The following is a 26,861-nucleotide window of genomic DNA, read 5'->3' as shown; positions in this document are numbered from 1 at the left end:
TGATCTGTCTAATATTGTCAGTGGGATTTTAAAGTCTCTGATATGATTTGACTGTTTCCCCATCTAAATCTCATCTTGAATTGTAATCTCCACATGTTAAGGGAGGGACTTGGTGAGAGGTAACTTGATCGTGAAAGCAGTTTCCCCCATGCTTTCTCATGGTAGTGTGGGATTTCTCATGAGATCTGATGGTTTTAAAAGTGGCAGTTTCCCTGCTGCACTCTCTCCTGCCATCGAATAAAACATGAAACGTGCCTTGCTTACCATTCACCTTCTGACATGATTGTCATTTCCCTGAGGCCTCCCCAGCCTTGTGAAACTGTGAGTCAATTAGACGTCCTTTCTTTATAAATTACTCAGTCTCATGTAGTATCTTTATAGCAGTGTAATAATGAACTTATACAGGCAATTGGTACCAATATAGTTGAGCACTACTATAATGATAACCTGAAAATGTGGAAGCAACTTTGGAACTGGGTAACAGTCCGTGGTTGTAACAGTTTGGAGAGCTCAGAAGAGGACAGGAAGATGAAGGAAAGTTTGGAACTTCCCAGAGCCTTGTTGAATGGTTTTGACCAAAATGCTGATAGTGATATGGACAATGAAGTCCAGGCTGAGGTGGTCTCAGATGGAAATGAGGGACTCACTGGTAACAGGAACAAAGGTCACTGTTGCTATGCTTTAGCAAAGAAACTGGTGGCATTTTGCCCCTTTCCTAGAGATCTGTTGAATTTTCAACTTGAGAGAGATGGTTTAAAAATTGGAACTTACGTTTAAAAGCAAATATATCATAAAAGTTTGGAAAATTTGCAGCTTGACTATGTGACCAAAAAGAAAAACCCATTTTCTAGAGAAAAATTCAAGCTGGTTGCAGAAATTTGCACAAGCAATCGGGAGCCAGATGTTAATAGCTTGGGCCATTGCTTCAGACAGTGTAGGCCCCAAGCCTTGGTGGCTTCCACATGGTGTTGGATCTGCAGTTGTGCAGAAGACGATAATTGAATTTTGGGAACCCTCTGCCTAGATTTCAGAGAATGTATGGAAATGCCTGGGTGTCCAGGCAGAAGTCTGCTTCATGGGCAGAGCCTTCTTGAAAAACCTCTGCTAGGACAGTGTGAAAGAGAAATGTGGTATTGGAATCCCCACACAGGGTCCCCACGGGGTCACTGACTAGTGGAGCTGTGAGAAGAGGGCCACTATCCTCCAGACACCAGAATGATAGGCCCACTAGCAGCTTTCACTGTGCACCTGGAAAAGCCACAGGCACTCAACTTCAGCACATCAAAGCAGACGCAGAATCTGTGCTCCACAAAGCCACAGGGACAGAGCTTCCCAAGGCTGTGGAAAGCCTATCCACTTGCATCAGTGTTCCCTGGATGTGAGACATGGAGTCAAAGGAGATTTTGAAGCTTTAAGAGTTAATGACTGCCCTGAAGGATTTCAGACTTGCGCGGGGCCTGTGGCCCTTTGTTTTGGCCAATTTCTCCCATTTGGAATGGAAACGTTTACCCAATGCCTGTAACCCCATTGTATCTTGGAAGAAACTAACTTGCTTTTGATTTTACAGGCTTATAGGCAGAGGAGCTTGTCTCAGATGAGACTTTGGAATTGGACTTTTGAGTTAATGATGGAATGAGTTAAGACTTTGGGGAAATGTTGAGAAGGCATTATTGATTTTGAAATATGAAAAGGACATGAGATTTAGGAGGAGGCAGGGGCAGATGATATAGTTTGGCTCTGTGTCCCCACCCAAATATCATCTCAAATTGTAATCACCACATGTTGAGAGAGGGACCTGGATTGGATGATGGGGGCAGCTTTCCTCATGATGTTCTCATGATGCTGAGGGTGTTCTCACAAGATCTGGTTGTTCAATAAATGTCTGGCATTTCCCCTGCCCTCTCTGTCTCTCCTGTCACTGTGTAAAATGTGCCTTGCTTTCCCTTTGCCTTCTTCCATGATTGTAAGTTTCTTGAGGCCTCCCCAGTCAAGTGAAACTGTGAGTCAATTAAACCTCCTTTCTTTATAAATTACCCAGTTTCAGGTAGTATCTTTATAGCAGTGTGAAAACCAGCTAATACAGTCTCTCACTATTATTATGTGGAAGTCTAAGTCTCTGAAGGTCTCTAAGAACTCGCTTGATAAATCTGGGTGTTCCCATATTGGGTGCATATATATATTTAGAGTAGTTACATTTTCTTTTTGAATTGAATCCTTTACCATTATGTGGTGTCCCCTTTGTCCTTTGATCTTTGTTAAAGTCTGTTTTGCCAGAAACTGGGATTGCAAACTTTGCTTTTTTCTGTTTTTCATTTGACTGGTAAATTTTCCTCCATCCCTTTATTTTGAGCCTATGTGTGTCTTTACAATATGAGCTGCATCTCTTAAAGACAGTATACCAATGGATCATGGTTCTTTATCCAACATGCCACTCTATATCTTTTAATTGTGGCATTTAGCCCAGTCACATTTAATGTTCGTATTTCTATGTGTGGATTTGATTCCGTCATTATAATGCTAGCTGGTTATTTAGCAGACTTGTTTATGGGATGCCTCATGGCATCACTGGTCTGTGTTCCTCAGTGTGTTTTTGCAGTTGCTGTTAATAGTTTTTCCTTTCTGTATTTAGTGCTTCCTTCAGGAACTCTTGTAAGGCAGGGCTAGTGGTAACAAATTTCCTCAGCATTTTCTTGAAGATTGTATTTCTCCTTTGCTTATGAAGCTTAGTTTGTCTGGATATGAAACTCTGAGCTGGAATTTTTTTTTAAAGAATGTTGAATTTTGGCCCCCAATGTCTTCTGACTTATAAGGTTTCTGACCACAGTTTCCCTTGGTTAGAGGTGGAGGTTCCCTTGTTTCAGTGTCACTCCTGGGTGGATGGGCGCCCTACTTTGCTTTTCTCTGTTCTACATGGATCCAGTTGTTTTCCCTGATCAGTTCCAGTGTTCGTACCTGGATATTTCAGTTCAATGTACTGTATTTACCTGCCCTTTTTATTCCTCTTCATGAATGTCACACAAGGTAGCTGCTTCTAATCAGCTTTCTTGACCCTGACCCTTCTTTCTTTCTTTCTTTTAAGAAATTATAATTAAAAAAGCCAACAAATCATAAATACTTATTTTAAATTCCTTCTTCGATAAAAAACTTTTAATATAAAATTAAGGATTTCTCTTTTTTTCTTTTTTCTTTCTTTCTTTTTTTCCTTTTTTTTTTTTTTTTTTTTTTTGAGACAGAGTCTTACACTGTGTCCCAGGCTGGAGTACAGTGCCACAATCCCAGCTCACTGTAACTTCTGCCTCCCAGGCTCAGTTCAAGCAATTCTCCTGACTCAACCTCCCAAGTAGCTGAGATTACAGGTGCCTGACACCATGCCCAGCTAATTTTTTTTTGGTATTTTTTTGTAGAAACAGGGTTTTACCATGTTGGCCAGGCTGGTTTTGAACTCCTGACCTTGTGATTTGCCCACCTCAGCCTCCCAAAATGCTAAGGATTTCTAATACAAAACTAAGGAGATTTCAGGAAATCTAACCATTTTTGTAAGTAATACTGACTTTATTTCTTAAAATATTTAAGTTTCTTTCACTATGAAAAATGTTAATAAAAGTCAAATTATTTACTTTTCTTGGAATATATGATGTTGCAAAGGCCAGTATCTGAACATTGTCAACATTAGCCAGAATGGTCTGATTAATTTTAAATCTTTCAAAATACAATTAATGTTGAAATCTACCTTTTTCACATTAGCATTACACCTACACAGTCACTTTTTTTAGTACTTCAAATAATTATTTAAAAATCAATCAATTCCAACACTGCTATTTGTTTGCTATCTTGTAAATCTTAATATTGCCCAGATCTAATACTACATTTGACAGTGAAACAGTTGACTACCATTATAAACTTGATGTGAAATATTTCGAATTTTGTTTTTCGTTTTGAGTGTAGACACCCATAAGGTATTCAAAGTTGCCAGGATATTCTCCCTGCTCCAAGATCCAGGAAAGTAACACATAAATACAGGACAAGGAGATGCTTCAACATCAGAAATGCATGGGAGAAGTTTATGTTCTTCCCCGGGCTGATTCTGAGCAGTTCTTTGAGGATTGCATTGACTTTTCCTACCTCCCACTCCCCTTTGTATCTGGCACATCAGTTTGCCCTTAGGTTCTTACACTGTTTCTTTCCCTCAAGATTCCCTTTGCTGAAATTGTTACTGATTGTAATAAACACCAAGATGAGTTGGGCTGTACTTTTCCACTTGAAAGTATTTTCAGGTCAATGCCTTTCCTGTAATTTTTTTTTTTTTATTGCAACCTTAATTTTACTATGGTGTTTAATGAACATGTGCTAAGTATCAAAAAACTATGCCGAAATTTAATGTTGGACATGACTTGTTTATATTTAGGGATTTAAGGATGACTGAGACATGCGTTCAGCCTTTCCACAGAAAGTTATGCACAGTGGAAAATATAAAAAAAGAAAGAAAAATAATTACTTTGTGCCTATTTTTGCTAGCTACTGTACATACATCATTTTATTTTACACAAAACCCTCAAGGTAGTTACCATCACCTCTATTTTATGGATGAGTAAGTGGGCATTACAGAGGGCAAGTATCATAATTTATAGCATATGGTAAATTACCTCATATGAGTAAATGGGGGATTATAGGATCAAAACCAGGTGAACCTCATTCCAAAGCCCCTGTTCTTTTCACACAAACATCTCACCTTGCCAGACTTGTAACTATTGGTGATATTTATTAATATACAGAAAAATAGTAAAATAAATCTATGCGAGTAATTTTTTCTAGCTTGTTTTTCTCCATGCATGGGAAGCAGGATGGCCTAATGATAGATAAATGAAATTTTGGTGGTCAGGCAAGCATAGATTTCATTCTTGACTCTAGTATCTATTAATTGCTTTTCCTCTACTATACATTAGAATATTAAACTGAACTAGCTTCTGTGAGGCTCTGTTTTCTCACATGTAAAATGGGAATAATAATGGCATCTAGATCGTAAGGTTGTTTAAGTTATAAATGAGATAATGAAAATTAAATGCTTAACAGTATATAGTAAATAGTAAGCTTGCAAAAATATTAGCTGTAGGTCTTAGTACCTATTGTGAACTTTAACCATTTAAAAACCACTTAAAACCATCTGCCTATTATTAGCAAAATATTAAAAAGTAAATCATAATTTATCACCATGCTGTACCTAAAAAGCATATTGTGATGAGTTGGCAATCATCCATAAATGCATTTATCATCATTTAAAAAATAAACGAGGCTGAGTGCAGTGGCTCATGCCTGTAGTCCCAGCATTTTGGGAGGCTGAAGTGGGAAGATTGCTTAAGGCCAGGAGTTTGATACCATCCTGGATAACACAAGACCCTCTCTTCAAAAATTTTAAAAATTACCAGGAATGGTGGGGTGTGCCTATTACTACTCAGGAGGCTGAGGCAGGAGTTTGAGGCTGCAGTGAGCTATGATCACACCACTGCACTCTAGCCTGGGCAAAAAAGCAAGACTCTGTCTCATAAAAATATAAACAAATCTTTAAATTGGAAATAAAAGTATCAGTACAAGCACAATTGCAGTCGCTTATTATTAATGAACTTTAGACTGACAAAGAAACTAAGGACTCAAAATGTCCGTTTTCTTACATCTTTGCTTAAATCTTCTTGGTTCTAATAAGGGTTAAAAATTGTGGGTACTCATTGCAAAATCATTTTTAATAAAATCCAGGTACTTAGGTAAGATTTTGACCGACTTGTAATAGTTTGGTTTGGAACGTTCTGTGAAGTAGTGATGTGGGAGGAACCACATAACACAATAGCTATAGCAGTGAATTATGAATAAATAACTTGATATATGGAACAAAGGAACTCATCAAGTATAGTATTTTATTTCAGCTAAGTAATGATACAGCTTCAAACTGATATGATTGACTGAGATTGACATTACTCGTTGTCATGACCACAGTTCCAAGGTCTCATAGTTGTGTTCAGTCCACTCAGCACCTTAAAAAAGAGGCAATTTTCTTATCATTGAATTTCATTTCTTTCTATTTCTTTTTCTTTTTCTTTGGCATGCTCTACATAGGGGCCTTCAGAATGTGTCACCTTCTCAATCTTACTTGGGTCACAAGCTGGAGTAGGAAGGGATATCACATTACTTCTAGCCTGTAGAAAAGAAAGAGTTCCAAATATCTGGAAGAAATTGGAAGCCTAGTGGATCCAATTTAGCTTCACAATAAAAATATACCAATTTTAAAGATCAAAAAGTGTTTTTTAAGTGAACTTTAAAAAGCATATGTATGCTTTTTAAGTGAACCGTGTATAAGTGGTTATTACATGAATTCAAAATTCAGAATTAAGTATGGAAGTAGAAATTTCTTTGAATGTGTGTGGGTTTGCAGGTATATGACATAAGATAGATGTGTATGTATTTACAAGGAGCTTTATTGTATAGTTTTTAATATACAGTTTTAACAAATTTGCCTCAAATCTCTTAAATCTGTACTTTCTTCACAGAAAAAGATATAAAGTTATGTGAAGGAATATGACCCAGTTTTTCAAATTAGCATTCATGAAGTTTGGTGGCTAAGTCTTAGCAGAACATATTGAAAATGTAACTCTAATTGTTTACAATCTTTTCTACTCCTATGTTTTTTTTTTTTTTTTTTTTTACTCCTATGCTTTTTAATATCAGCATTTAGAAAGCCCCCAAGGATGCATTTATCTGCATTAAGAGGACCTACAATCACACAGTTAGGTGACTTTCTTTTTTTTTTTCTAAAGATTTATTGTCACGAAAGCAAGTTTATATTTTATTGCTGATCTAAATGATAAAATTAATGCATGCTAATTTTTTTAAAGTTGGAAACACGAAGGATATAAAGAAGACAAAAATTCACACATAGTCCCACTAATCCAATCAAAATCACAATTAATATTTTGGTGAATATTAAATACATTCATGTTTAAATTATTAAAATTAAAATTTGCATCAATTTTGCATACAGGCTTTTAAAATTTAATATTATGCCATAATCCTTTTCCAATATTATTATACAGGATGTATAAACATCACTGTAGCATTCAGGCCTGAATCAGAGAAGAAGAATCATATATATACACATATGCACACACATATATCTGGTTCTTTATATGATATATATTTATATATCATATATTTATATATTGTATCATATACTAATTATATATAAACCATATATACTATAGTTCAACCATATTATATGTATCTTATATATTGAGAAGCCAGTTACAAGGATGTGACCTTATGCAATTGAGAAAGCAGGATAAACAGTCTATATGAAGCTACTGCTCGGTGTCTGATGCAAGAAGGTGAAGTCAGCTGGGCAAATAGTTGAGAAAGAGCGATAGTAGTAAATTACAGATGGGATAAGGGTAATCTGGAATCTAATCTTAAAAGATGAGTTGGGACTTATGAAGCAGGCCTAGAACACACACTGGTTTCTCATGGCCTCCAAGCCTTCAACTTAGATAATACAGATGACCAGGAAAGAGAAGTTGACATCCACCTCAAGCAAAACACCTACCCGGCCCAGGAGGTGAAGAAGCTGATGAAAGGGAACTACTAGGCACTATAGGAGCTATGGCTTGGCTGCTGATCCAGGTCAACACAGGAAACCAGCAGACCAAGGAGGAGGAGCAGGAGCTGGGACAGATGCAGTACTCTGCTCTGTCCTTCCTCTTGAAAGAATATGCCTGCTATGACTTCACTTTACCTTTCAAATCTCAATCTCATGTATAGTGTCTTTTTCTGGCACTCTAACTTAAAACTGTGCAGGGTTGGTAATTCTGGGAAATACAAATCTTGCCTAAGTGGACATAATTCACAATGATTACCTTTATTTTAAGGCTTACGAACTATTTCACGAAGAGCACATACTATACCCAGCATCACTGTACTCAATTATTAAATATATGGAAACACTGAGATGTCTAATAGTATTTATATGTACTCTATTATTTTGCACATTGTCTCTGAGGATCGTGGTTCTTGGCATTTGTTGACTGATTCTCCTGCTTTTTAACCTACTTAACTCTACCTTTCTTTAGGTTTCAGCTTAAGTGTGAAGGTTGAGGAGAAATCTCTCCTGATTCTGTAGAGTTGGTTTGTGATTCTCCATAGTGTTCCCGAAGCATTCTGTATACAGCATCCATAATTTTCAGTGTAGTTTCATAAGTACCTGTCTGTGCCTTTTACTACACTCGAAAGCACTTGATGGCAATGTATCTTACTTTTTGTTAAATCTGAAGTTCTTAGGAATGTTCTTGGCACATAGTAGTTTGGCAATTAATGTTTTATGAATTAATGAAATTATACCATTAGTCAACCAAGAAGTTACACTATTTTCCTTTTTGTTACTTTCTCTACTTGAAAAATATGCTCTGATTTTAGTTACCTGAATTTTTCTTAGAAAAATGGAATGAAAACTGCTTTCCCATGGACTCATAGGGTAATTTTTTAGTACCAGTACATGAAAATTACTTAAAATGTTTCCCATTAGCATTGCATGATGGGTTAATATCCTCTGAAATCAAAGACATTTCATCATGACATAACAGTGTTTTGAAATTTTCTGTTTGGGATTGACTATTAAAATTAACAAGCAATTGTTATATACTATGCTTCTGCTAAGACTCCAGATGACTTTAGATAATTTATTGCTATTTTTTGGCAAATAGTAATATAAAAATATTAACATTGATATTCATGACATTGTTCCTGATTCATCCATTACTCAAAATGCTTTTACAAAAAATAGTTTCAACCTAAAGGAGAAAAGGGAACGTATGAATAAAGAATAGACAGAGGAAAATTTGATCTTGTCTGATTATTTCACTTTATGTTTCTACTACTTATTTTTATAGTATTATTCATATTTAAAATATTCATTATTGTGCTATTCTGCACATATGAATTGTTGAATCCCTAGGTATATGAGTGGGTTGGTAGTGATGGGAAGATAGCAGGCTCTTTTCCAAAATTTGTTATATGGTTATATGTATTGAATTGCTTTCTGATGATAGCTTCTTTCTATATATTATTAGTTTCATTTTTCACCAAAACCAGTAAGTTCTAAAATAGTTAAATATTCAATAGATTTCACATATATTTTTATACCTTTTTTGTTACCAATAACTAATGCTTTTCATTATCCCAAATATTAGTTCTATTCCTAGTTTCTTTTATGTGATGATTCGTTTGGTCCTGGTGAAGTCATCTTTTTAAAAAGTGAGATAATCTGGTTTGATTTGTCATTTAAAATAAAAAGCAAAAAGTGAGATCATTGGGCTTTAATTTTAGGTTCTCTTTCATTCGCAAACAATCAGAACTGAATCTTTCAAAACAAAGTAGAAAACTAAAATATCACTGAAGAAATTTTGATGTATCAGTTACAAACAAAAGCATTTTCAATAGTCTAGCTAGTAAAAGATAGATTAATTACTTTACTTTGTCTTTGGATAATATTAGATTTGGTGGTCTGTAAAGTTTTGAGATAAATTGCTATAATTCGATGTGTTTTCTTCTTTTAGATTTGTTCCTGCCATTGAGATGCACTGTGTTCTCTATCTCTGACAGTTAGACTCCAACATAACTTATCTCAGTCAAACCAGCCACCCTGAGATGGCAGCCAAGAAATCGCTATATGCCAGTGATGATGAGGTAAGACACAGCAGAAAGTATTGGTTGCAGCTGAAGGTATCTATAGGATTATAGCACTTTCTTTCTCCAACTTTGAATTTTTGTCATTTAAGAAGCAATTTGCAGTGAATGCCTAGACTATTAACCTTGACTAAACAACCCAGCTTACTCAATTATTGAATAGTACATGGACATTTCTAATAGTATTCATTCATACTGTATTATTCTGCTGACTGGAATTAAGAGAAAAGTAATATTAAAGAATATTACTTCGTGGATTTCAGAGTTTCAAAACCTTTCTGTGTCCCCTTGGTGTTTCTTTGATGCATCTGTGATTAAATTTATTTCTTTAATTTGTTTCCATTGGTTTAAGAAACATTATGATTCAATGGACTAATTTTTTTCTTCTTGCGTGGTTTTGCATTTTTTTCTTTATAGAGTTAGGGGAAGCTTACCTGTTAGATTCATTTCATTTCACTGTATGGATCACCTTTGTCTGTCTGGTACCTGAGATGAGTGATATTTAACAAAAGCAAAACGACTGATCTGCAATGAGTAAAGAGTAGGGAGGAACAGATTATGATGGCTGATGGTTGCTGCTATTCAGAGTCAGGCACTTTCATCTCTGGATCCATATCTTATTTATTTTTTCACCTCCAACACACAGGCAATGCCGAGAACATAGAAGATAATCAATAACTTTTCAAATGAAAGAAAGAGCAGTAGTGCCTGAAATAGAAATAGGCATTACATTAGAAATAACCCTGCAGCTGATATTTCTGGGAATATGAGTCAAATGTCTTGTTTCTGAATGTCAGTACCCTATATGAGCTGGGAGACAGGTGACAGATGATGTTTACTACACTCAGTGTCACCCTTCCTGCCAGGCAAAGTTGGAAACAGCAGGGACACTATGAGCTCCCTGGTACTTCCTGGTGTGTCTAAATGGTGCTATATAGCTCATCTTGCTTTTTCTTACTCCTCTTACAAAAAGCATAATGTAAATTTTCTCAAGGTCTCATTAAGCATCTTTTAGCTTTGGTGATTCTTCTCAGAATTAATGGTATAAGATAAGGGCCACATATCTTTTTTTTTTTTCTTTAAATGCTGCTCATCTGTACACTGGAGGCAAGAAGGGACCCAAGCTGATTGGTGGAGACAAGGAGAAAAGGGAGAATTGGACATGAATCCACCCATGAACCTATTAAGCCCTTGCTCTATCTCTTAATCAATTTATGAGAAAGCAGGAGAAAAGGCAGGTACTACCATTTAGATATTTGATAAATTTAAACCAAATGCAAGTGCTGTTGTTCTCAATAGTAAAAGTTATTTCCAAAGACACGTTGAATGTAATGTTTTGTTTAAATTCTAAATCATTCCAAAAAGGAGTTGAATTTGGAGTGCCTATGTATATATAATACAACAATATAAATGTATCATGAGTCATAAACAAAAAGAAAATTGACAATGAAGTTTGAAAAGTAAGGTGTAATCTAGAGTAAGGACAGTCCCCATGTAAAGAATAGGACCATACAATAAGGTTTTCTATGGAATTGCTAAAGTTGATCAACAAAATAGTCAGGGTTTCCCAGAGAAACAGAACCAATTATAGATATATGAAGAAGTCCACGGACGCATGTGATTATGAAGGCTAGAAATTCCATAATTGGTAGTCTGCAAGATGGAGGCCCAGGAAACCTGATGGTGTTATTTAAAGACTTGAGAGCCAGTGAGCCAATGGTATAGAATTTCAGTCCAAATTTGGAGGCCCAAGAACCTGGAGGACCAAAAACAAGAGAAGGTTGACGTCCCAGCTCAAGCAGTCAGTCAGAGTCATCGAATCCTCCTTTTCTCCACCTTTTTCAGACCTTTGATAGACTGAAAAATACTTGCCTACTTTGGGAAAGGCAATCCACTTACCCTGTGTACCAATGCAAATGTTCATTTCTTCTGGCAAAACCCTGATAGACATACCCAGAAAGAATGTTTAATCAGATACATGGGCATCCCATGATCTAGTCAAGTGGATGCATAAAATTCACCGTCATTATCTCTCATCTTCCTAGCGGTCAAGACTCCATGAGATGAATATAATAGATTACTGAGGAGACATATTAGTCTTCTGGCATTGAAATTTGTAAGACATTTCTTCTGTGACTGCTTATAAAGGAGAGATAGTACAATGCACTTAGTATTTACAAAGTAAATATGAGTAAGTTTCAAATAACTGCCCCTTCATGAAGGCCAATGTCATGAGGTCAGAGTACAGTTCAGTTGAGGCGATTCCATGAGAGACTGAAGAAAACTTGTCCCCATATACAGTTTTCAATATTTGGATTGATGCAATAATAATTTTAGTCTGTAGATCAATAATTTTCAGTATTTAGTGTAGCATTCCATAACTGTAGACAATTGATTAATAATATTTAGAATCAAAAACTAGTTCTATACTTACATAGTCAATTGATTTTTAATAAAAATATTATTGTGGAATGAAAACGATTTCAACTGCTAGATACTCATGGGAAAAATGAACCTCAACCACTATCTCACATCATATACATAAATTAATTTGTGATGGGTCATAGACTTAAACATAAAAGCTATAACAATAATGTTTCTACCAGAAATACATTAAAATATATTCACAGCCTAGGGATAGATCTAGCTTTTTATGCTCTTGTTTTTTCTTTTGACACTCAGCATACATACTGGAGATGTGTTATGTTTTATCTAAGCAATCAGCATAAAAGAAAAACTACTATAAATTCAACAACCCAAAACTTTTATTCAGATGTAGGTGATGGGAGGAAGGCAGAAAATCACACTGCCACGTGTGTTCCTATGCAACAATTTTGCATGTTCTTCACATGTACCCCAAAACCTAAAATGCAATAAAATAAATAAATGGGAAAAAAAAGGCAGCATTATAAAAAGCATAGGCAGGCCACAGGCTGGAAGACTGTATTTGCCAAACACGTAACACTGCAGATTTCTATTTGACTTTCAGCTTTTTAGTTGCACAGACTGAGGAAAGCCCTCACTCAAGTGAAAAGCTAATAAATGTGTATCAGCCAGGGCAATTTTCCTCTTTCAAGGGTGACTCCCTTCAAGTGTCTGCCTGCTTTAGGCCCTGCTCTAGTGGATTCAAACAGTTATTTTAAATTTAAAAGGCAGAAGTTTGTAATTGTTATTTGTTAGAGGGCCAATCCAACCAAGTTACTCCACAATTTCTTGAGGTGAATCTTATAAACTCTAAAGTTTAAGAAGCACTGCTAAATTGGGGGGCTGATTTTGTAAAGTCAGTAATTCCTTTCAGACAATAATATTTTAAGATTTTATTTAGTAAATGAATGTATAAGGTGGTCAAAAACAGTATGGAAAAACACACTAATTCTTATCTTTGAAGGAGATTAATGTTCAAAGATCAAACAGTATTTCTTTAAAATATAATTAATTTGGTATACAGTAAAAAAAAATAAATAAAGATATTAACATGATCATAATATCCATCCCAGGATCTAAAATTGACCTCTAAATCCTTTGTATAATCCTAGGGATGCCCATATGAAGAATAATTATAGAATTTAGAGGAGAAAGGGTAATATATGACCTCAGCTCCACTTCTTAATCCTAGGTTGTCTCAGGTGAATTTTGTAGTCTCTGTGACCTACTGTAGAGGTCACAATTTGGGCTGAGAAAATACTGTGAAAAGCAAATGAAGTAATAGTTGTAGGAGTACTTTGTAGTTAAATAGTGATATAAAATGGTAATTATTATTATTTTCATGGTTGTACCTGGAAATCATTCATTTGCAATCTGTTAAATTTTTAAAATAACTTTATTTAAAAAAATGAAAGCATATGCAAAGCTAATGATACAAGCGAAGGAACCCTGGTTGCTCATCACCCAACTTCAACAACCATTAACTTTCAAGCTTTTTGTTTCATCTATGACCACCCCACTTTTTTTTCTTAGCATAATTTAAAGCAAATATAAGACCTTATATTATTTCACTTGCAGACTCTTCCATATGTTGCTCTACTTGTTAAAAATTCTTTTTATCTCTATTTGTTAGTAATTACTTAAAATTAATGCAACAAAATTAATAGTAATTTAAAAATACTATGTAATACTCATTTCATCTTCATTTTTTCTCACTTGTTTCACAAACGTATTTTTGAAGTTTGATTATTTGGATTAGGATTTATATAAGTTCTACCCACTAGATTTGGTTGATGTGTTTCATAGTTTCATTTAAAGTATAAAAATTACCCCTCCTTCCTTTTCATGATATTTAGTTTTTAAAGCAACCAGGTAATTTCCTTTATAGTATTTCCTTTATTCTGGATTTCACCACTCATAAATAATGGATCTAAACAACTATCATCAATGGCTGATAACACTGTTAGGTGAACAATTCATAGACAACTTCATACTAGATATAAAATGTAGATATCATCTGAACCCAATAGTTATTGTAAACATCCCTAAAGTGGGGCAACAAGACATTATATTCCTTATGCTAACTGCATACCTATAAAAAAGTATTGTAATAATTGGGAGGCTCCTTAAAATGTTACTTTCCTTAAGATCAAACAAAAATTATGAGAAGATGATTTTCATTCACTTTATAGATTTAATAAAAATGTTGTAGAATGTTGTAGTCACTAAGGAATCAAACCAAGGCCAGAGCAATACAACAAAAGAAGTACTAAGAGGGAAGTTTATAGCAATAAATGCTTATACCAAAAATGTTGAAAGAGCTCAGGGAAACAATGGTGTACCTCAAGAAATCAGAAAACCAAGAGCAAACCAAACCAAAATTAGAAGGAAATAATAAAAATCAGAGCAGAAATAAACAAAATTGAAACAAGAAATACAGAAGATTGACCAAATGAAAAACTGTTTTTTGTGAAAAGATAAAAAAGAATCAACAAGCCTTTGACTAGACTGAGAAAAGAGAGAAGATCCAAATATATGACATCACAAATAAAAAGACATAGCAACTGAGATCACAGAAATACAGGGAATCATTAGAGACTATTATAAACAACTATATGCCAACAGCTGGAAAGCCTAGAAGAGATGGACAAAATTTTGGACACATATAACCTACCAAGACTGAACCATGAAGAAATATAAAACCTCAATAAATCAGTAACAATGAATTCAAAGTTGTAATAAAACATCTCCCGTCGAAGAAAGCCTGGCACTGAATGGCTTTACTACTGAATTCTATCAAACATTTAATGAAGAACTGATATCAATTCTACTCAAAATTTTCAAGGATATGAAGAGGAGGGAACATTTCTAAGCTCCTACAAGACCAACATTAGCCTGATACCAAAATCAGACAAGTACAGAAAGAAAAAAGGAAAACTATAGGTCAATATAACTGATGAACATAGATTTTAAAATTCTCAACAAAAATACTAGCAAAATGAACTCAACAGCATCTTAAAAAGGTTATTCACCATCATCAGGAAAGACTCATCACAGGGATGCAAGGATGGTTCAATATTTACAAATCAATAAATGCAATACATCACATTAACAGAACCAAAATAAAAAAATATATGATTATTTCAATTGATGCAGAAAAAGCATTCAATAAAATTCAACATCCCTGAATGATGAGAACACATGGTCACAGGGAGGGGAATGAGGGGAAGGAACTTAGAGGACGGGTCGAAAGGTGCAGAAAACCACCATGGCACATGCATACTTATGTAACAAACCTGCACTTTCTGTACATGTATCCTAGAACTTAAAGTAAAATAATTAAAATTCAACATTATTTTGTGATTTAAAAAAAAAAAAACCTTCATCAGAATAGGTATAGAGAGAACATACTTCAATATAATAAGGTCATATATGAGAAACCGATAGCTAACATTGTACTGACTGGGAAAAAAAATGGAAGGCCTTTTCTTTTATATCTAGAACAAGACAAGCATGCCAATTTTTCACCACTTCTGCTCAATATAGTACTGGAAGTCCTAGCCACAGCAATTAGGCAAGAGAAATAAATGAAAGGCACCTAAATTGGAAAGGAAGAAATCAAATTAACCTTGATGGAAGATGACATGATCTTATAAAAATCTGAAGACTCCACACAAAAACTGTTAGACCAGATAAATTCAGCAAAGTTTCAGGATACTAACATCAACATACAAAAATTTGTAGCCTTTCTATTTGCCAACAAAAATCTTCTTCAAAAGAAACCAAGTAAGCAATACCATTTAAAGAATATGAAATACCTAGAAATCTGTTTTACCAAGGAAGTGAGATTTGTATAAGGAAAACTATAAAACACTGGTAAAAAGAAGTTGAAGAGAACACAAACAAATAGAAAGTATTTCATGCTCATGGCTTGGAAGAATTACTGTTGTGAAAATGGCAATACTACCCAAAGCAATCTATGGATTTGATGTAACCCTTATCAAAATACCAATGACATTCTTCACAGAAATAGGAAAAACAATCCTGAAATTTATATGGAACCACAAAAGACCCCAAATAACCAAAGAAATCTGGAGGAAAAAGAACAAAGCTGGTGATACCATACTCCCTGACTTCCAAATTTACTACAAACCTATGGTAACCAAACCTATGTGGTACTAGTGTAAAAACAACATATAGACCAATGAAGAAGAATAGAGAACTCAGACATAAATTCACACATGTACAGCAAACTCATCTTTGGCAAAATGTCAAGAACATATGATGGAAAAAAGGACAGCCTCTTCAATAAATGGTGCTGAGAAAACTAGCTTATGCAGAAGAAGGGCACAAGATCTCTATCTCTTACCATACACAAAAATCAAATCAAAATGGATTAAAGCCTTACATCTAAGAGCTTAAAATATGAACCTACTAGAAAAAAACTGGAGAAATTATCCAGGACATTGGTCTGGGCAAAGATTTTGTGTGTATAAGACCTCAAAAGCACAGGCAACCAAATTAAAAATGAACAAGTTGGATAACACTGAGCCAAAAGCTTCTGGTGTTCAGCTGTCTTCACAGCAACAAAATAATCAATGAAGTGAAGAGACAACCCGTATAATAGGAGAAAATATTTTCAAACTGCCCACCTGACAAGGAATTAATAACCAGAATATAGAAGGAGCTCAAGCAACTTGACAGCAAAAAAAAAAAGATTAAAAATAGGCAAAATAATACATTTCTCAAAAGAAGACATACAAATAGCAAACAGATATATGAAAAATGTTCAACATCACTAATCATCAGGGAATTGCAATCAAAAGTACAATGAGATGTCATGTCACCCCAGTTAAATGACTTTTATAAAAATAAAAGCCATAGCAGATGCTGGCCAGGATGTAGAAAAAGGGGAACCCTTGGGCACTGTTGATGTAAATGTAAATCAGTACAGTCACTATGGAGAACCATAGGAAGGTTCTTCAAAAAAACTAAAAATTGAACTACCATACGATCCAGCAACTCCACCATTGGATGTATATCTAAAAGAAAGGAAATCAGTATATTAAAAAGACATTTGTCTCTCATGTTTGTTGCAACACTATTCACAATAGCTATAATATGGAATCAACCTAAATGTCCATCAACACATTAATAGATGTAAAAATGTAGTATCTATCTATCTATGTATAGCATATTTTTATGGCCATGCTATTCCACCATGGAATATCATTCAGCCATGAAAAAATAATGAAATCCTGTCTTTGCAGCCACATGGATGGAACTGGAAGTCCTTATGAAATAAGCCAAGCACAGAAAGACAAATATCACATGTTCTTACAAAGAGGCTCTCAGGAAGATAAAGAGTAGATTGGTGATTGCTAGAGATTGGAAAGAATAGGGAGGAAAAGGGAATGAAAAGAAATTGATTAATGTGTACAAATATATGGTTTGATAGAAGAAATAAGACCTAAAGTTAGATAGATCAGTAGAATGACTATAGTTTACAATAATCTATTGTATATTTCAAAATAGCTAGAAGAGGAGAACTGGAGTGGTTTAGCATAATAAAGAAGAGATAAACATTTGAGGTGATGGATATCCCAAGTACACTGATTTGATCTTTACAAATCCTATGAATATATTACTTTACCCCATTTGCCCTGAAATTCTGTATATCAATTATGCATTTATTTTACAAAATTTTAAAAGAATAAAATTTAAAGACCATATATGTTGACTAAATTAATGAACAAATGCACAATTGGATATGGTTTTAGCCAGATTGTAACTGTAACCTCAGCTTTTTTCCTTCCAAACTATTGTTACATTCACTAAGAATAATTCTCCTAGAGAACAGCTCTATTCATATTGATTCCTTAAGAAAAATAATTATAAAAACCAAATTTGGTCAAAATCTCTGGCCTAACATTTAAAGTTATTCACAATTTTATCCAACTGTCTTAAGTTTTACTTACTCTCATTGGGAACACTATTATGACGGAACTCCCACAACCATTACTAATATTCTTCACCCTGCCCCACCCATTTTATTTTCCTGTAATTAGTATCCTCTGCTCCTAATCTTTACCTAGGGAAATTTTGCCTATATTCAAGACATAATTTCTAGATGCGTGTTTTAATGGCATTGTCCAATTGCATCAGAGACAAATGATTATTTTTACCTCTGAAATTATACTTAATTTTAAAAATAACATTAAAAATGCTTTTATTATGTTCTTACTTTACTTTGTTGACTTCTCTGGATTATAGTCTATGTGAGGTTAGGAATTTACCTGATTCATTTTAGTATAAATTATTGGAATAATAGTTGAATGAACAAAAGATAATGAGGATAAAACATTTCTAGCTGGTTGGTCAGCAATATTATACTACAGTATTATTGGGAAGGTTTTCTACCAAGGGCCTTAAAATACGCTATGTTACATCCTCTTGGAAAATCTCTAAGAGTCTCTCCTCTTCTTTCCATTTATTTCTCTCAGCTCTCTACCTAACCTCGTCTTTTTCCCTAGCTTTTATTTTTCTCCCCAACACACACTTCCAGCTTGAACTTGTCTTATGCAAGCTCCCCTTGGGGCTAGGGAAGCCAATGACCCCTATACTCTGTCTGAATTTTAAAAAGTTTAAAACTAGGTAAATCAGAAAACATCCTTTCCTTTCAAGCAGTAACAGTCTAGTCAGAAGTATTTTTTTTTTTATTGTGGTAAAACACACATAACACGGGATCGACTCTCAACAAATTTTAAGCACGTAGTGCAATATCGTTAGCTCTATATGCCATGCTGTACTGCACATCTCTCCTCGTTTCTGCCTCTCCCTAGCCCTGCCAACCACCATGATACTTTCTACTTCTACACACTTGACTACTTTAGATACCTCATGTACGCAGAATCATACAATGTTTATCCACTGTGACTGGCTTATTCCACTTAGCATAATGTTCTCAACAGTCATCCAGGTTGTAGCATATAACAAGATTATTTTTTAAGATTGAATAACATGCCATTGTATGAAGCATATTTTATTTATTCATCTGTTGATGGACATTTAGGTTGTTGCCCCCTCTTGGCTGTCATAAGTAATGCTGCCACGAACATGGGTGTGCAAATATCCCTTTGAGATCCTGTTTTCAATCCCATTTTTTAAACCACCTTATGGATCATGAGGGGATGTTTCTTGTGAGAAAATAATGGCTCTAGATAGGAGAATTTAAAAGAATACTATGTCCTGTCAACCCTGACCATTAAAAAATAGAAGACTTGTTAATAATTGACTGCTTTTCTCTTTTCAGTCCTTAGACCTATTAACAACTTGGTAAATGATTTTGCAGTGTTGAGAAATAAGGAAAGTAACATTTTCTAACAAGACCTTGAAGGACACTATAGATTAGCAATTGAAATATGTAGATCAGATGTACATTTGCTTGTTGATGACAAAATTTTATATTTAACACATCTGCATTAATAAATGAAAATTTTACTACAATTCACAGCATATCAGGGAAAAATTTAGAAAGCCAGAAATAATTTGAATTTTTTTAGTTATTTAAGAATAACATATCTACATACTTGAGAGTCAAACTAAAAATGGCTTTGCCAAAATGCTAAAAAAAAAAAAATTTTAGAATTTATCTGATAAATTAATCGTTTAACAAACATTTCTTGTAAAGCTACTGCTTAAATAATATTGCAAAAGCCATTTGATGAGTAATTCTCTGACTCATATACAAACAACAGTAATAAAATTCTTTATGAAGTAAGCACCGTAAGTAAGAAATAATTTGTTATAGAAATAAAAAAAAATAAAGTGAATTCCAATGGGGTGAATAGGCTATAAACTTTCAAGTCTCCAGGCCTAGTTGAATGAAAGAATTAAAATGTAATTCTTTGATAAGTTACTTTAATCTGTATCCTAACTTGCAGAGAAAGAAAGAGGAAGTACTACTGCAGGTAGTGTAAGTAGTATACTTTAAGCAACATTAGAAAAAAAAACTATAATTTATAGTATAAAAACAATTAATTCAGATTAAGTACAAATTATATATGATTAGGATGGGAAGGTAGATTTAAGTCACTTTGTAGAAGTTCTTTACCCATTACTCACTAGGATATGTGGGGGTTAGGGAGGTTTTTAAGCAGTAGAGTAACAGGACAAAATATTGTTTTTAAAAATTGGTCTTAAAGAAATATATAGGCTAGTCTGTAATCCCAGTACTTTGGGACACCAAGGAAGGTGGATCATTTGAGGTCAGGAGTTCGAGACCAACCTGATCAACATAGCAAAGTCCTGTCTCTGCTAAAAATACAATAAATTAGCGAGGTGTAGTGGCACATATCTTATAATCTCAGCTACAGCTACTCATGGGGCTGAGGTAGGAACATCACTTGAATATGGGAGGTGAAGTTTGCAGTGAGCCTAGAGATCATGTCATAGCACTCCAGCCTGGGCGACAGAGCAAGATTCTGTGAAAGAAAAGAAAAGAAAGAAAGGAGGAAAGGAAAGGAAGGAAGGAAGAGAGGGAGAGAGAGAGAGACAGGAGGGAGGGAGGGAGGCAGGGCAGAAGGAAGGAAGGAAGAAAGGAAGGAAGGAGGGAAGGAGGGAGAGAGGTAGGGAGGGAAGGAAGGAAGGAAGGAGGGAAGGAAGGAGGGAAGGAAGGAAGGAAGGAAAAGAAAAAGAGGATAGACTGAAGGTAACATAAGCTCACTGGATAACTGCATAATTTGTAAAAGAGAGAATAAGGGCCTAAAGTTGTGTCAATGTGACAAGAAATGAGGATATTTATGAAAGTATCTAACAGAGGTAGAATTGTTAAGACTTAGTAACCAATAGGATATTGTAATGGAGACAAGAAGAAAAAAAATTAAAAGACTTTATTTTTTCACATCTGATTTTAAGTAGAGAATTTTCCCATTATCAGAAACATTAAAATCAGAAAGAGAGGGTGGACTGAAGAGGAAAGATATCAGATTTATAATACCAACAGCACAGAAGTACATAGCATAGTTAGAAAAACAAATAGAATGCTAGGAAGGTATTAATGATTCAGATCTGAAAATCATTTTTAAAGAATTAATAGTCATATGGTCCACCATATTATCCAGCAATCCCACTGCTGGGTATATATGTAAAAGAAAGGAAATGAGTATATTGAAAAGATATTTTCACTCTCATGTTTACTCCAGTACTATTCACACTAGCCAAGATATGAAATCAGCCTGTGTCCATCAACAGATGGATGGGTAAAGAAAATGTGGTACATACACACAATGGAATGTTATTCAGCTGCAAAAAAATGAAATCCTGTTATTTGTAACAACATGGATGAAACTGGAGGACCTTATGTTAAATGAAATAAGTCAGGGACAGAACAACAAACGTAGCATATTCTCACTTATATAGAGAAGCCAAAAAAAATGAATTTCATAGAGTTAGTGAATAAAATGCTTGTTAGCAGAGGCTAGAAAAAGCCATAAGATGGGGGAGTAGATAAAGAGGGGTTGGTTAATAAATACAATACGGATAGAAGGAATAAGATCTAGTTTTCAGCAGCACAATACAGCAACTATAGTTAACAATAATTTATTGTATATTTTAAAATAAGTAAAAGAGCAGATTTGAAATGTTCCCAGCATAAAGTGATGATAAATGTTTGAGTGGTAGGTACCTCAACTACTCATTTTGATTGTTACACATTATATACTTGTATCAAAATATCACATTACCTTACAAATATGTAGAGCTATTATATACCCATAAAATTTTTTTAAAAGAAGTAATAGTCAATTCTTTAGAAGTTAATGGAAGACTAAAGGAAATGGGAGACTCTGTGAAAGGGGAACAAATAAGTGCTTAAGAATGTTTTTGTTTAGGGAGAAAATGGAGCCAGTTCTATACAGAGGAAGAGGAGTTAGAGTGGAGAGAAGCCTCGGATTGTTTGTGTCACAAAACCCAGTGTGAACATGGTTATAAGATGGTAAAAAAGAAAACCTGGGAGAAATAAGGACAGAATTTTCACTATAAGTATCAAAAGAATGATTATGGTGGTGAATAGAGAGAGTGGGAAAATTGCCACTGAAATAAATGGGAACCTAAGTTATGTAATAGCATTATGAAAGTTCTCAAAGCTAGTGTTTTAGGACAGGCTAGACATAGCACAGTGTCAGTAAATTTAAGTAGAGAAGGAGGGACTACATATTTTGAAAAGAAAAAATGTAAAATGGCTATATCAGGACAGAGAAGAAAGCATAGGAAATGTATTATAAAAAGGGGGTCGAGGCAATATCCTTGAGAGGAGTTACTCTGATACAAGATAAAATTAGATGGAGAGAAACTGAGTGAGTTCATTGTGCAGGCTCTTGACCTTAACAGTAAGGAGAAAGTTACATGGTGTGCAGTGATGTTGAGAGGCTAAGACAATTGAAGAGGTTCTGTGTAGCCATGCTGAAGGTGGGTGTAAGAGCTCAGGTGAGTTGAGTGAAAGAATGTCTGGGCACAGGGGAAGTTAAGTGACAAGAGAGTGGACCCCAAATAGATATAATCTTGTAATGATGTTTGATATACCTGACTGGCAAAGATATGGATTCCATCAAGTTTAAAAAAATTTTGCAGGAGATACTAGAACCACATTGAGGAACATGCTAAGTTATTAAACAGCTCAGTAGTTTGCCATGAAAATACACTTTGCTTTTGTTCTTTGCTATACATATTTCCTTTGGAGAGTTTGTTATAAACGAATATCTTGCTTAAGAATGAGAAAAATTAGGAACATCACAGTTCCTCTAAGAAGTTGTTACTGAAAACGAACCTGTGCAACTTTGCTCAATCAATGTTTTTCAGATTTTTTTGACAGCAAACTTAGAAATATGTTGATGTGTTATGACACTTGAGTGCTTACATATGATTTCAAACCTAAAGGTTTTTTTTATTTTTCTTTAAGAGTATTTGTATCTTGGGTTCATGAAGATAATCCATTTTTAATACAGATAACATTCTGAAAATTTATTTAAATATTATTATTATTTATTATACTTTATGTTCTGGGATACATGTGCAGAAGGTGGAGGTTTGTTCTATAAGTATACACGTGCCATGGTGGTTTGCTGCACCCATCAACCCGTCATCTACATTAGTTATTTCTGCTAATGCTATCCCTCTCCTAACCTCCCACCCCCCAACAGGCCCCATTGTGTGATGTTCTCTTCCCTGTGTTCATGTGTTCTCATTGCTCAGCTCTCACTTATGAGTGAGAACATGCAGTGTGTGGATTCCTGTTCCTGTGATGGTTTGCTGAGAATGATGGTTTCCAGCTTCATCCATGTCCCTGCAAAGGACATGAACTCATCCTTCTTATGGGTGCATAGTATTCCATGGTGTATATACGCCACATCTTCTTTATCCAGTCTATCGCTGAGGGCCTTTTGGTTGGTATCAGGTCTTTTCTATTGTGAACAGTGCTGCAGTAAACATACATGTGCATGTGTCTTTATAGTAGAATGATGTATAATCCTTTGGGTATATACCCAGTAATGGGATTGCTGGGTCAAATGGTGTTTCTGGTACTAGATCCTTGAGGAATCACTACACTGTCTTCCACAATGGTTGAACTAATTTACACTTCTACCAACAGTGTGAAAGCATTCCTATTTCTCCACATCCTCTCCAGCATCTGTTGTTTCCTGACTTTTTAATGATAGCCATTCTAATTGTTGATTATTAAATCATCTCATTAGAATGAATAGATTATTTATTGTAATGAGATGTTGTAATTATTCATTCTAATGAGAAGGTGTCTCATTGTGGTTTTGATTTGCGTTTCTTTAATGACTAATGATGATGAGCTTCTTTTTACGTGTTTGTTGGCTGCATAAATGTCTTCTTTTGAGAAGACACACAGAAGTATCTGTTCATATCCTTTAAGAAGTGTCTGTTCATATCCTTTGCCCACTTTTGATGAGGTTGTTTGTTTTTTCTTGTAAATTTGTTTAAGTTCTTTGTAGATTCTGGATATTAGCCCAAGGTCAAATGGATAGATTGTAAAAAAAATTTGTCCCATTCTGTAGATTGCCTGTTTACTCTGATGATAGTTTCTTTTGCTGTGCAGAAGCTCTTTAGTTTAATTAGATCCCATTTGTCAGTTTTGGCTTTTGTTTCCATTGCTTTTAGTGTTTTAGTCATGAAGTCGTTGCCCATGCCTATGTACTGAATGCTACTGCCTCGGTTTTCTTCTAGGGTTTTTATGGTTTTAGGTCTTATGTTTAAGTATTTAATCCATCTGGAATTAATTTTTGTATAAGATGTAAAGAAGAGGTGCAGTTTCAGTTTTCTGCATATGGGTAGCCAGCTTTCTCAATACCATTTATTAAATAGGGAATCCTTTCTCCATTGCTTGTTTTTGTCAGGTTTGTCAAAGATCATATGATTGTAGATGTGTGGTGTTATTTCTGAGGCCTCTATTCTGTTCCATTGGTCTATATATCTGTTTTGGTACCAGTACCATGCTATTTTGGTTACTGTAGCCTTGTAGTATAGTTTGAAGTCAGGTAGTGTGATGCCTCCAGCTTTGTTCTTTTTGCTTAGGATTGTGTTGGCTATGTGGGCTCTTTTTTGGTTCCATATGAAGTTTGAAGTAGATTTTTTCTAATTATGTGAAGAAAGTCAATGGTAGCTTGATGGGGATAGCACTGAATATATAAATTACTTTGAGCAGTGTAGTCATTTTCATGATATTGATTCTTCCTATCCATGAGCATGGAATGTTTTTCCATTCTTTTGTGTCCTCTCTTATTTCCTTGAGCAGTGGTTTGTAATTCTCCTTGAAGAGGTCCTTCACATCCCTTGTAAGTGGTATCACTAGGTATTTTATTCTCTTTGTAGCAATTGTGAATGGGAGTTCACTCACGATTTGGCTATTTTCTACTATTGGTGCATAGGACTGCTTAACTATTTTTTTTACAAGTGTTTCTAGAAGACCCAAAAATGCTGCCTTAAAATAAAAAGGATCGTGGAGCTGAAGAAAAGAAACAGCAGACGCAAGAAAGTTATCTGCTTTCTCTCTATTTACCTTAAAACAGGATATCAATTTATAAAGATAAAATGTATCTCAGTCCCACTTTTACCAGGGAGAAAAACAGTTAACCAGTGGGGATGATTTAGGACCTTTACTGGCCTGGAGATGGTACCAGAGGAGTTTATATTAACAAGTTTTACTAACTAGCCTTTATCTGTCATTATTTGACTTCCCCCATGATGCTGCCCTACAGAGGTTCAAAGTTCTGTTCCTTTGTATTGTCACTTCTCTAAAAATTTACTCTTCTTTATGGAGGATGCTGTATAAGCTGGATTTTCAAGCTACCTCTTTCAGAACTATTCATTCCCTGGGTGTCTCCCATGTATGTATGAAATACACATATTCATAAAACTTGTTTGTTTTTATTATTCTTATTATTCTGTTTTTTGTTAGAGAAGGTGTTCCAGCTAAGAACATATGGGGGTTATTCTTCCTTTACACTCTTATTCTTCCATATTTGCACATCTCAGAATCTTTGTTCATTGTTGTGGAGTTGATTCTTTTCTTTCAGGTATGTCTTCCAAGTTTATTACCGAACAGTAACAAAGCTTTTCGTTCAACTGATACTTCTGTCCTTAAGAAATTGAAGACAAAAGTTTAAGTTAGATAAAGGAAGCTTTGCTGTTATAATAAGTATGGCACCATGATGGGGAACTCAGGGTTTCTTCCTAAGTAAAAGTATGGATGAGCCCGTAAAATACCAAAGAAAAAAAAAGCTGCAAAACACTGAGAGGGCAGGCTAATTGCCAAAAATAATGCAGGTGAGTGTTTTTATGCTAACCAAAAATGGTGCTTCCCAAACTTTTCCACACCTTAGGAACATCTGTGGAGCTTTTTACATATCCCAATGCCCAGCCCATCCAATACCAATTAAATCAGAACATCTAGGGTAGAAGGGAGGTGTTAGCATCTTTTTAAAGTATACTAGGTGATTCCAAAGTGCAGCAAAATTTGGGAACTGCTCTTCTGCAATAAGATTCTTAAAAAATACGGACTAAATCCTATTATTTTGACTAAACTCCATATATTAATAGATTCTATTTAAGCTAGCTCTTTAATTTTCCTTATCCAGGCTAAGGAAAACGTTTGAGACTGAAGACTTATGATCAGGCTCATTGCAGTGAGGTGGCTTCAAGGAATCCTGACTGTTGCTTTTGCTTTCCCTTCCTTATTTGCATAGCCTTAAGCTACTTATTTGAACTGATTGTCCTAAATAAGAATGTTTTTGCATGATTCTCTCCCTGCTCAAATTGTCTGATTTGGTTCTGCCTTTTGTGATCCTTGCAAAAGTGACTTAAAGTCCAGGGACATGCTTGCTGAGTGACTTCCTCCACTTAGCGTCATTCAATTAGGTAAAGGTTACCAACAACGACTACTTCTATCCTTTGCAATTTTCTCACAGTAGCTACCTCATAGTGCTTCATTTACATGAAATTATTTTGTTTACTAACCTCTGGCACAGGTCCCTAAGTCTTTATGCACACTTTAAGTGTCCTAAATAGACAAAACAACTGTTTCCTTGAGGTGGCATTAGAGAACATAATGGTAAACTCTTCAAGAGTGTTTCTTGTTGAAAAAGTTTCTGCTCGTTTGCACTTTCAACTTTTTATTGGATTTCAAACCATCATGC

The 26,861-nt window shown here is 34.9% G+C and overlaps 1 long non-coding RNA gene across 4 annotated transcripts in view; it reads left to right on the top strand.

Annotated features, from left to right (window-relative positions):
- Positions 1 to 26,861, top strand: part of LOC116550235 — a 273,807-nt gene that overhangs the window by 161,965 nt on the left and 84,981 nt on the right. For 3 of the 4 annotated variants that reach the window (XR_004268287.1, XR_004268288.1, XR_004268290.1), the window contains exon 3: positions 9,591 to 9,720. This is a non-coding gene — a long non-coding RNA (uncharacterized LOC116550235). Of the gene's footprint in view, positions 1 to 9,590; positions 9,721 to 19,456; positions 19,534 to 26,861 lie in introns of those variants that run through there. The other variant, XR_004268289.1, reaches the window with a different exon arrangement.

The sequence above is a fragment of the Sapajus apella genome, unplaced genomic scaffold (assembly GCF_009761245.1).
Source record: "Sapajus apella isolate SASKATOON/1434 unplaced genomic scaffold, GSC_monkey_1.0 scaffold7, whole genome shotgun sequence".
Lineage (NCBI taxonomy): Eukaryota > Metazoa > Chordata > Mammalia > Primates > Cebidae > Sapajus > Sapajus apella.
Note: the sequence above shows the minus strand (reverse complement) of the source record. Positions and strands in the feature narration are given on the sequence as shown.